The sequence below is a fragment of the Oxyura jamaicensis genome, chromosome 3, assembly GCF_011077185.1.
Source record: "Oxyura jamaicensis isolate SHBP4307 breed ruddy duck chromosome 3, BPBGC_Ojam_1.0, whole genome shotgun sequence".
Taxonomy (NCBI): Eukaryota; Metazoa; Chordata; class Aves; order Anseriformes; family Anatidae; genus Oxyura; species Oxyura jamaicensis.
Genome location: NC_048895.1, coordinates 3,503,815 through 3,516,819, shown reverse-complemented (window position 1 = coordinate 3,516,819; position 13,005 = coordinate 3,503,815). Strand labels below are relative to the sequence as shown.

Sequence of the window (13,005 nt, the reverse complement as noted above, 5' to 3'; positions counted from 1 at the left end):
TTTGCTTCATGCATCAACATAGGCCTTAGCAAAAGAGGAAACTCCGCTGTCCAAGGACACCCAGGGGAGACATTTTGCTCACCTGAGGACCTGAGCAAGGATATGGGGCTTTTTGTTTGGGGAGGAACCTCCTGACAATGAACCCAGCACGCAGTGCTGCTGGCAGCACCTGGCAGAAGGGCTTCATCCTGCGCATCCTTTGGCAGTTTTTCCATGAGGCGGCTGCAAGAGAGCTGCAGTACAGATGGTCCTTCATGTGGGGGTGTTTGGATCCAGACCTTTCATTTGGGTCTGTCTGAAGGGAAACTGCCTTCGAGATATGCAAATATTTTGTTTTTTAAAGCTACACAGACATGGCTCAACTGATTTCCTTCCTCTCCTCCTGCGCCCATTCCACCTGTAGTCAGGTAAAGCAAAGGCTTCCCCTGCTGTAGCCAGAAATCCCTCCACCTCTTTTGGCTCTCCGTTCCCAGCCAAGCCCTAGTGGCGGGGGGCACCCCCCAGGGCAGGCTGCAGGAGCAGCAGAGCCCAGCAGCCCCAGGGCGCTGAGCTTTCCCTCAGGCCGCTGAGCGAAAACGCTGCTCTGCGCTGGGGCTCAGCCAGCCCTGCACTGGGGTCAGGGTGGAGCAGAAGCCGGGCGCACGATGCGGTATTTAAGCATAGCCAGTAGGGTCTATCCCCGAAAAGGATTCAGCCACAACAGGTTTTCCTCTTATTCACTAGAGTTTTTTTCAATATTGCTTTTTTAAAGATTTGTTCTACCTCCTAAAGAATTGCTTCTCGATGCAGAAGCAGAATGACGAATGCATCTTCCTTTTCCCTGCTGAATCCAACTTCGACAAACATAATGCTTCTCATCCCATTTCCGCCCCAGTCAAAATAAGCCAACCAAATCCCGCAGAATACCTATCAATACAAACAAAAGATGCAGAGGTGTTTTTGTAGCAGAAATAAACACAGTTTAAGGAACAATTTTCCTTTTGTGACAGCTTAAGGTCCTTCCAACTTGACGGAACTGATTACCGAATCAAAGCAAGGGAGGGCAGGGAACAGCGTTTCGTTGCATACACCTGTACGGTTAGATGCTCTGCGTGCCACCAGCAAGGAAGTGAAATGCTTCAACTACCAGTAAGGAAAAACCAGAGAAAAAAAAAAAAAAAGGAAGGGATATCTTGGGATTCGCTTTAGCGTAACATCCTACAGCGTGTTTACTTTTCTGTTCTTCTGCATCTTGTATTTCTTCGTGGGATCAGTCCCCAGCCTCGCAGGCCCTCCCAGGAGTACAATGCCCCTTTTGCGGATTGTACGAGTGGCACCGAGAGTGCGGCAACTTCAAAACATAAAAGGAAAAAAAGAAGTCTCCCTCAACGCCATCATCATTTTTAAAGAAGGCAATTGATGTCGCCTGAAGCAGCAGCTCTGAAGCCCAATTATACCACATTTCATTCAAGTGTCAAAAATTGGAATAATAATAACCAACAACGAGGAGCACATATAGGAAATGCTGCTGCCATCTTCTTTTGTTTTGGCCACGCATTTTCAGAAATTCATGCTTAGAGCAGACCCAGTGCCACATTCCTTCAAGGACTTTCTTGTTCGCTATTGTTTTTGGTTCTTAACAATTGGCTTCCCTGCCTACTTTCCCCATGTTGACAGTCGCTCACGGAGCCTCCATATGCTCTCACTACTTGAGTAGTCAATCATTTGTGAATTAGCTACCCAATCAAATATCTAAAAGAGGCTGGTCGTGTTTATTCATTGCTGGTGTTTTGAGTGAGTGTATTGCTTGCAAAAGGTGTCAGATTAAACATGCAGAAATGAATTTATTCACAGAATAGGGATTGCATAGTCAGAAGCGGATTAACAAGCACCGGCCTGAGCTCACCCTGATTTTTCCGTGGTTTGTTTTACACCATGCCTAAGGTAAGATGCCCCCGGACTCGGAAGTCCTCAGCCACCTGCTTACATAAAATGGGACTTTTGGAAGCAGACTGGAGTCTTGGTTGGAAGCAAGAGAGCAGCTCCAGGGGTGCCTCAGGGTGGAGGACAGAAAGGTTAAAGCAATCAAAGACATCCTGATGGAGTGTTTTTTTCATCTTAGATCACGGAGATGCATACTGCAGCCCTGTGAAACGCTTTCCCCTTTCCATCAGCAACATATCTGCATGCTCAGATGCATGGACGGAGCCTTCACAACCCCTTGACAAAGAACACGAGAAGCACTTGCACACGATGCTCTGTATTACCCCAGACAAAAGCAGTCCTTCCTTTAAGGTCTGCCTCAAAACACCAACACAATACTTTCCTCAGCTGTCATTTTGGGGGAATTTAAAAGCATTTTAGTACTGGCCAACATAGCCTCAAACGAGCCATGCCAACCTGAAGAAGAGCCAAGCTTTCATTCAGCAGAGTTATTCCAAATCAGGATTTTCATTTGCGTGGCAGAGAGTCTGCCAGATTCATACCTGGACACAAATTGTCACGGAGTAGAAATAAGCAGCTCAGGTGAGAGTGTCTCTTTTTATAACAGAAAGTCAAAACAGCTGAGGCAACGAGGCTGTGTTTGGTGATCTCACTTCATAGCCCAGGTTTATGCTGAAAGATGACTAACAAATATATCCATCTGGGTTCCATATTTGTCACCCTTGCCTGGCTTTAGAGACTACCAGTAATCTATTTATAAGCAAAAAAAAATACTGTAACTGCCAGTCCGAAGAAAATGTCACTGGTGATGAGAGAATCGAGCTGATTTCTTTTCTTCTCATGAATCATTGTCACAATAAAGGGTCTGCATGACAACTCTGCCCTTAGCAATCACTGAAAAACCCAATTCCTTTGAAATTATGACTTGCCTGGTCCTTATATTGATAGTACTTGATGATGATGACAATGATGCAGAGGGAAAAACGTAACTTAGCTGCTTGTCATAGTTCTTACTTAGACTGACTTCCAGCAGCACTCACTATTCAGTATTAATAGAAATTAAAATATTAAACACTTACTCATTAAGGTATGCAGATATGATTCACCGGAAACTGGTAAAAAAATGCTATTTTTAAGTGGAGATATTACAGAGATACTTCAAGTTAGAGCTTCCCAGAAGAAATACAAAGGAGTTGTTTATTCAGCATCAGCTGGAATAACAGAATTTGTTTCATTGGTAATAGTACATCAATACATATTAGGCCAAAGGCAATTTTCCTGAAGTTTTCCCTTCTTCAGAATTCATGAAAGAAATTTAAAACACTCACGGCAAACATTTGGTGCTAGGGACAGTAATGTAAAGAATCAAAGTGGAACTACCTGGATTGTACATTAAATAAAAGGCAGAGAATGAGCACTGAGTGAATTTTTATATGTTCGCATTACAACAAACTAGTCAAAGATTCTGACCCCTGGCACTGGAGAAATCTTCCCAGTTTTGATATTTTCAATAAAATAATTCCCAAGAGGGCTGGAAAAAAAACACACTCTCTCTTTTTCTTTCAATAAAATGAGACACCATCTGTATTATGAAAAAGAATACTAATAATTTGATAGTGTTCTGAAGTAGCTTTTATAAAGCTTTTGCTTGGGATTTAATATTGCCCAGCAAGTCCATCAGATTTTCACGGCTTTGCTGGAGACAGAAATGTGCCGCACTGCACGTCAGCTCCTGGCTGGTGCAGGCAGCGACCCACACATCAGCAGAGGTGAGGCTGAAGGTGATGTGCTCCAGTCTCCTCCAGCCAGCCCAGGCCAGTGGGAGGAATGTGGAGAGGAGCTCACTGCAATAGTGCGGGCTGGCTGCGTCCCACCTGTGCTCGAGGAATCGCCCGGTAAGTAGGGAATGTTCCCCATGCTGAAATGACGACAGAACATCTCTGCTTTTTGGGCCCTGATGGGAGGAAGGCTTCTTGGAGCCTCCCTCTGAGCCGATTGGACACAGATATTTGAGCACAGCGCAAGAGTATTACCTCTGAAAAAAAAAAAAAAGGCAGGAATCAGGCAGCAGTGTGTAATAACAAATAGGTGCATGCAGTCAGAACAATTAATGTCACTTTACAAGGTCTTTTGGAAATATATCAACAGAGGGAACCCACAGATGGCTCCTTTTCAGCGCGTTTTGGACGAGGGTAGGATGGGCCAAGCTCCTGTAAATCCCAGGCTGAAGGACGAGAATGACCAAAAACAAACAAACAGAAAATAGAATGGAAAAAGGGTGTTGGGAGAATATTTTTTTCCTCCTGAATTCCCTCTTTACAAATAAAGCAAAATAAAACTGGGCATGTACATCCAGGGCAAAGACTGAATCAGAGGATAGATGGTCTAATGCAGCAGAGAGTGGCCTGGGATACACTGAGCTGACCTGTAATGCCATACTGCTGGGTAGAGGACCAGGATTTTCCAGTGCTCAGCACCAATTAAGGCCAGGTTTGCAGAAAACGTCCTTCCCAGGAGGGCCAGTGTAGCAGAAAGCATTTGGCTCCCTCCTGATGTTTGCAGAAATGTTTTCAGAAGACCTTCTTTTCCTGGCATGCTGCCCTCTTTCTATACCTAGTTATTTAAACAGAACCCTTTGGAAGTCCGAATTATCGTCTTCCTGATTCTCAGTTTCCTATCATTAAAACAGGAATAAAAATGAACTTCTTTCACTGCCAGGGAGCAAGGAAGATAAATGCAGAGGTGGTTAGTGCTCAGAAACTTCACTGTTGGGGGTCAGCTAAGGGTGTGATTTTTGCGCCAACAATGCTCGCTGTGCTCTTGCTGTGGTGTTACCCTTCATTAAGTACTCAAACATTCAGAAGAAAATCAGATCCTAAAGCAACAATGCTCTCTGCTCTCAGAAAGCCTCCATCTCCAAAATGACAGAGCCACATTGCTCGCTGAAACTGTCTCCCCCTGTCAGAGATCAGTCGTGATTCCCTTCCTTCACCTTCAGTTTGCCCAGAGCCTTGTCCTGCTTTTCTCAAGCAGACGGATGATGAGCTTGGCATGTACAGCACACGTATACGTTTGTGGGTGTCTGCGTATATATTTTTATACATACATACATAGAATATACATATACACGCACACATTTAACCGGTGTTATTGCTGGGAAGGGATGGACAAACAGCTTGAACGTAACTCCAGTCACATCTAACCATCAGGTGGTTGGATGTCCTGGCGGGGCAGGAGAACACTTGCTCGGTGACAGCAAATAGACTGCTTCTGGGGTTATTCTTGCCCTCGTTGGCACCACATACGTAATGACGACCTCGTGTACTGTAACTCACAGTACTCACAGTGATGCTGGCAGACAGCAAACATCGCTGGAAACCATGCCAAGAGGAGAACAGATCGTTCTTTTGCTCTTCCGCTTTAAAGTACAATCTTGCAGTTGCCTTCTTTATCACTGGTCAGTTGAAGGGAGAGAGAGGGGAATTTACCAGCTATCCTGTGAGCTCTGTCCATTCCTTTTCCTATAAACTTTCTCAAACCTTTTAAGAAAAGTAGCCATTTCCGAGTTGCAGGAAGGTCAGGAGCCTCTGAGTGAAGTTCTGCAGTGTCTCCCGGCCCTGGGAAGATGCTGCTGTAGGTCTGAGCGAGCCCCATGTGCAGAAGGCCCTACCACATGTGCTGTGGGCTCAGCAGCCAGCCAAAAGGTGGTGACCCCGAGCTGGGATCTGGAACAAAGCCAATTTTTGTGGAAGATCTGAAGAGCTAAGGAGATCCCACGCGGGTGTGCTGTGGAGTCTTTGGGTTCAATAGGGTGAAAACGACACTGGCCAAAAGCTGCTACAGATGAGTGTAGATAAACAGTATCATTTCCATCTTCTGGAGACAAGAGTCAGTGGAATTATTTCATCATGCAAGCTATAACCACAAAGAGCTTTCCACCATACTGATTGCCTGTAAAAATGTTTGAAGAGTTGTGCACATCAGAAGGAAGGACTCAGAATAAAACAAGGATCCTCCTCTGTATTTTAACAATGACTTCTGAAGAGCACTTACCTTGTTTTACTTCAGAAGTACATTTCTGCATGGGAACAGGTGTAAGAAGTTTCATCGAGTTCGGAATGAAAAGGCAAAAGCTTTTCACACTAGTCAAGGACAGCGAGAGTGGTTAAAGTGATATTTCCGTCCCTCCATCTAACTGATCACTCCTGCACTTCTGTGTACAATTTCAGACCACTCTGTTTCAGCGAAGGATTGGGAGGAGCCCCTTGCTGAGAAGGAAATACACATTTTCATCATTTGCTAATCTGTTTTCGCTACCTTGGTAAGCAAACTGTGCTCTTCAACCAGAGTCTGGTGGACATGGTGCAAAAAAGTTCTTTCTGCCCAGCCGGTGACACACAGCGCATCCGTGTCTGTGGGGCTGGCCTCCAGGTCACCTCACACAGCAGTGTCTCTGGATGAAGCTACAGAAAAATACTGCAAAGCCTTCAGAGACGGAATGGTGATGGGAACTGCAATCACAGCTAGGAGTGCTCATGTGTACTTCATTTGGCTCAAGTGAGGCAGTATCTCTTTCAACTGTCATATTTTTTTTCAAGATTAAGGCAAGGAAGGCTTGGGTTTTTCTTTTCTGTTCAGTGGTGCATTTTTTCCTTTCAGAAAGTTTGGTTGGTTTTGCTTCTTCTTCTTTTTTTTTTAATTACCTTGATCTTGCTTTCCTCATTTGGTCACTGCTTGAACAGGAATGAATTCCCAGTCCCCGAGGCCCATATGTGATTTCTATGGAGTGATCCCAAATTACCTAATCTCGGCTCATATGCCTGTGCACATTCACAGTTTAACATCTTTTTTTCCTTGGAACTGGGCACAGAAACTGCTAGTTGGCTCAGATGTAAAAATAATACTCAAAATGCTTAGGCCAAACCCTGCACAATAAGTCTGCATATGTGGTTGGGCACTAACAAGCAAGTAAGAAAATGATCTATTTAAAGACTCACTTCTGATTTAGGCATTGCTTTGAAGCACTGCGAGTAGCCAGCAGAGTCTGGTCTCCATCACAATTTTTCAAATATAAAATTAAAAAATGATGATAATTATGCATTCTGAAATCTGGATGGGGCCATGCTACACTGAAGCATATTTTCCAATGTAATTAAGGCTTTCAGCTGATTCCTTCCGACTGCAATTGTTATTTCAAATGTGAATTAATAAATCATGTCCATCTAGTTAAGAATTAAAATCAGTCTCAAGTATTCCTGCTTAGACCAGCAAACTTAAAGAGAGGGAGGGATGAATGCTCCCAAGTAATTTGCAGGGGGAAAAGAAGAAAACACACACACACACACACAAAGAAGCAGCAAGGCAGGGCCTGCTCTTATTTAGGGTTTTCCAGCCATCTGAAAAACATGCAGGATGAAGTTACTTGACTTACACATATGGAAGCATTTTTCCAGCTTTATACCAAAACAATATGCAAATAGTCTACCCCTACTTTCACTCATGACTGGCTGCAAATACAAAATTCAAGCTGAATAATGTTAACTGCCCACATGCTCTGCTCGAAAGGATCCTCAAGGGCTTCTGGTCTCTTGTGGTATACACAAAGCACTTTAGCTATCACAGTGAATTAGTGTAAGGCCTGGTAATGCACCTTTAAGTATGTGAGCCCTTTTAAGGCACTTAGAGGTCAAGTCTGTGGCTATATAAAGTACAACCTTTCGAACATTTATTTTCACTTGCCCATCTAGAGGCTCGGATGGCACGCAAAGGCGGTGTTTAATTTCATAAGAGCCCTTCGGATTCCAAATTGTCAGAGTCATCAACTGGCTGTGATAGCCAACCCAAGTTTACAGTGCTGTAATAAAGCAAGGTAAATATTGGCAATCAGGCGGTGGCTGCTAAGCATGACTGCTTGTTTCAGGAGTGATTGTCATGGTGAAAGAGAGCTGTCATTTTGCAAACGGACCTCTAAAGAGCAAGGCACAAGGCAGAGCAAGTCCAGATGGGCCTCTTCCCTGGAACATAAACACAGGCACGCTGTCCAGCCCCTTCCACATTTCTCAGCTATCCCAGGCCAAGAACAGTAGCTCCTGATATGTCATCGATCAAAAATTCCCCCTGAATAACGGACTTCCAGCTCGAGCACTAAGTGCTTCGCCAGACGTTATGACAAAGAGATGCTCAGGCAGAAGTTATCTAAAATAAAACGGGACCTCAACAAGAGACTTGTGAATAAAAAACGTTGAGGAGATGCTACACCACGTCACCAAAGCAGCAGGGCAGAGCAGCACATAAACAAAGCGTTATTTTTTCACAGACTCACCTACAAGTGAGCATGGTTTCCATGACTTTTGGCGCTTTTCTTTTTCTTCTTTTTTTTTCTTTTTTTTTTTTTTCTGAGAGCAAAAATCAAGTGTGAAAGGCGCAGGATATCACCACTGTGAGATAACAAGAGCTGTCATGTGCACACCTGGGGACACCTGAGCTTCCAGAGCTCAGGAGGCTGCTGGGCAGCTCAGCAGTGCTGCCAGGCCGGCGCTGCTCCTGGCACCGAAGAGCTGTCTTGTCCTATTCTGCTGGGAGCTCCTGGTCCTGCACAGAACACACCTGATGTGCTCCAAGCAGCGCCCCATCCGCTCCCCTGCAGAGCCTTCCCCTCCAGCACTGGTCCCTTATGGTGTTTATTAGGGAAGTGATTTGGTTTTGCCTTCAGTGAGTCCCAAATGGCCAGCAAGAAAAAAAAAGAAAAAGAAAAAAGAAAAAGAAAAAAGAAAAAGAAGGAAAAAGAAAAAAAAAAAAGAAAAAAAAAAGAAAAAGAAAAAAAAAAAAAAAGAAAAAAATGAGAGAAAAAAGAGAGATGGAGCATTTTCATGCTTGTGACTTACTGGGATATTGGCCAAAACAGTCAAATAAGCAATTGTTCTACAGAGGTCAGTGCATCGTGTCTGTTATCCTGTTACTTCCAGGTGCAGTTGCTACAATGCTAAGGCCAAAGAAACATCTTGCTGGGCAGTCTGTGCTTAGGGCACAGGTCTGCATGCACGTGCAAGAGGTGCAAGAGCAATATCTGCCTTCACGTTTATTTTTCAATGCATCTCCTTCCATTTCATCTGCATTGTTTAGCTCCCATTTATACAGAACAGGGCTTTATTGATACTAAAAAGGAAGATGAAGAGCTGGGAATCCTGTCTTATTGATCTGGATATTCATAATGCAAATGAACCAATAATGAAAAAAATAACACACAGAGAGGATGTCTGTTGGTTAATGTCATGTACACAGCTACTCTGTGCTGATATTAATCAATGTCTTATGGCTTTTGTACAGACTTCTGAGCTTCACACAGTAAGTGCCTGGCTAGGAGATCTTGCCATTTTGAAGTCCGGATCGTTACTGGATGCTTGCCTTAACTTACCCAGGCAGCCCCGAAAGATCCCTATATCAGACAAGATTTCTGTTACTTGCAGATTTTGCAGGACGGGGCTTGCTGTGAAAGACATACACTGTTCTCTGTGCATTTCTGTGCTTGCAGTAACAGCTTAAATCAAAGCACAAAAAAGAGGGAGGAAACTCAAAGTTGCATACTTTAAAATCTCACAGTTGCTCTGGGAAGAACTCCCAAGTTTTAAGTTAAGACACCACTTGCTTGATACCTAGAAATGGGTCGGTACAAGAGATGCTCAGAGAGTCAACTTCCAGTCTTGTTTCTGCTTCGTATCTCAGAGGAAGCAAATTCCTGTGCAGTTCCTCATGGCATTTTGGGGGTAGAAAGAGACACTGACGTGCCCTTCCCTCCTCTTCTGCTCCTTGGCTCTTTTGTGGTCTTTCCACCCGCCTGCAAATAAAGCCACTCTTCCAAAGTTGCTCTAATGGCTGATGTGAGGACGTTCAGTACCCTTGCATAGTTAAACAGTTATTCAGTTAGCTGAGTGCCACTGCTGTCAAGGACAAGAAATATATTCATGACTCCATTCACTGGTTTTAGAAGTATGAGTTTGTTTCATGTCAAGAAGCCCTAAAAAAAACCTTGCAGGGGAGGAGGGTGATAGAAATGCATTTAAATCCAGAGGAGAGAAAGACTGTTGCATCCTTGCCCTTCTTTTCAAGATAGTGCCCAGTGGAAATTGGAACATATCACAACACCACACTGAACAACAGGGGCCAAACCAGACCCTAGTTAGCGCAGACTTTGGTAACGACTAAAAGTAGTGCTGCAAATACACAAAAGCTTACAGTGCCGAACAGAGAGGGCAGACTTCAAGTTACAAAACCTGTGAAAGCAAACACCCCATCAGCTCTCGGCAGTGCTTGTCCCTCCCTTGCAGCTGTAAGCCACAATATTCACTTCCCACCGCGGCTTCCTCTCCCACGCAGGCGAGCAGCAGCCATGCCAAGCCTCGAGCGACAGCATAATGACATTAATTTTCCAGGCATGCTGATGACAGCTCCGTGAAGGCTGGAATTTGAGTAATGCAGGTTGCACTGCCGTTGTCCTGTCTCGGTGCAGAGGGGTCAGCCTGCGAACAGCCTCCAGTCGCTGGCTTTATGTGCAAGGCACACAGACTGAAAGCCAGCAGAAAAGAAACACCACGCTGCAGAAAACAAGGCCGCTTTCAGGAACTGATAAAAGGTGTCATAACTGACGAGTAGCAACATGTCCGGAGCACAGGAATAGGATAGTCGGCCTCCACGCTGCAGCTCGCAGTTGATAGTTGTGAGATTGCCTGGCTTATGCAGGAATGAGCGCTTTGGTTTAGTCCAGGCATGTTTTTCAGCACAGCTCACCGAGTTGCTGACCTTTCCAGGCAACCCCTGTAATAAACTGACCAATAGGTATCTGGATGAGGGACAAAAATAGTCACATATTCCTCCCTATCTTCGCTTTTCCCCTTATCCCATTCCAAGCTACATGTAAGATTTCTACCTAATATAGCCTCCTGGTAACTCGCTGTAGTCTGTCATCGCTTACAAAATGCATATGAGACACTTTGTTGATCTTTCCCATTCAGAGTTCAAACCCCCCTGCTAACAGCAACACTGTCCAGAGCAATTGCTAATCCTCCGAGTTAAACCTGCAATGCCAGAGTATGGCTAATGAAGCCGTGGATAGCCGCCTGCCCAGCAGAATGGAGAGATTCAGCCCCAGACTCACCAACGATGCAGAACTGGTGAGCAATGACAACTGCAAAAACCAGTAACTTTTCTCTTTTTTTGCTCTGGGGCTCCAGCACAGCACAGTATTTGCAATACCTTCCTCCCACTGCCATGTCGCAGGGGTTAAGCCGCCGGCAGGAGATCGTGGGGGCAAACTGCAGCTCCCCTTGGCCCCAGCAGAGAGCTTTGGGGTGCCCGCAGCAACACCTGCACCCCCAACGCTGAGTTAGCCGAGCGTGGGCTCCCTCTGCTCAGGGCTACCTGGGGAAACTTCTGCACCCCCACGGAAGGGAAAATGGGGACTGCAGCAGGACGGAGATGCACAGCCGATGGCAACGTGGAACCCTTGGCAGGCACGTACTGAAGCAGGACTCTTTGTTTGTCCTCCCGCCTTGTCTAATACCCAGCTCTCCTCACACCCGGGGCGTAACGTGCCAACTCCCCGCAGCCTGCCCCAGCTCACCGCCACGCGGGTCTCGCTGTAGGTGTGTCGTCCGTGTGCCTGGTCATTACAGCTGCTATTGATTCTGGCAGCAGATAGCTCCAGCACAAAGAGAGATAGGTACAAGGGTTAGCTGATTGCCATCTTCCAGAAAGGGATACTTCAGCCCCTGAACACACTGCACTCGACACTGCTCAGCTACTGCTTCAGATCTACAGCAGATGCTCTCAGAAAGTTTCAACTTTTTAAAAAATGTACCTGGCTCTCCCTAATAACCTGGCCCACAGTAATTAATAACAGCATAGCACTGCATGGGGTTTGAATGGCTGATGGTTAGCCAAATGCAGACATTCTTGGCTTTATCATAACCGTTTAAAAGCTCCCGAGCTTATCTTACCATGCAAGGTAATGAATGATTTCAGGAGCTATACATAAAGTAGGCCAAAATAAGTATTGCAGCTAGGATTTTTGCAGTTCTCAATACACATTACAAATCATCACCAATTGGTAGCTGATATTTGTTATATTTAATCAAGCGGTTCTTCCCCAACTGACTTCCAGAGCAGTTCCCTGCCATGAGAAGGTGAGACGAGTCCCTGTGTCCATTTCAGTGATGATTTTCAGAGAGCCCCAGCTAAAATAAACACTGCAAAGCAGAAGCTTCAAGAGAAGCAATACGCCAGCTGTCTTGCCAGCACAGGAGTCAGAGAAGAGACTTCACAGTTTCTTAGGGTCTCTGCAGTGATGTTTTAAGGAGGTGAGAACTAATACATGGCCTAAGATCCAGCCAGAAAACGGTAGCAGAAGAGAAGCAATGCTAACAGTGGAGAAGAGCAAGTAAATCATTACCTGGAGACTGTCTTTTGTAATGGAAGACTTGGAAGAAATGTATCTCATGAAACTCAGCGTTTCTTAGCACAGCTAAGGAGCCAAATGGGTTGGCTCCTTTCTGTGCCCCCATTCACCACAAAACCCTAAGATCTTCCCGCCTTAGCTAGGGAAGGCGAGCTTGGGGAAAATGCAAGTGAGCATGTACAGATGGAGCTCCTATCTCCACATCACATACAGCCCTTCAGACAAGTCTATGAGGTTTGGTTTGCTTCCAATCACTGTAAATCAAGCAACTCGGATTAGTTTGCAAACCTCACCACGAATGGAACCCTACAGGGCTCGCACAGCTCTAATTTTAACCCGCACCCCCATACTCTGCACAAACACATATATCCATGAAACAGAATAGCATCCATATCCAGGGCTGCCTATTTGTTCACTGCCAAGAAGTAGATTAGAGTTCAATTCATTCTGATTAAAGGATTGGACTGATGTGCGAGCCAATCCTGATTTTTGCCCAACACCACTCAATCACTGTTCACACACTGGCCCAAGTTGAGCCTGGCTTTTGTGTAGGCATAAAAACAGTCTCCTGTTTTCTGTGCTTACTCGAACAAATGGGAACGACAGCAGCACTCGGCCGTCAGGCAGGGACG

The 13,005-nt window shown here is 45.2% G+C and overlaps 1 protein-coding gene across 1 annotated transcript in view; it reads right to left on the bottom strand.

Moving 5' to 3' along the window:
- LOC118164008 overlaps positions 1-13,005 on the bottom strand; it is a 455,411-nt gene that overhangs the window by 67,019 nt on the left and 375,387 nt on the right. The window lies entirely within an intron of this gene.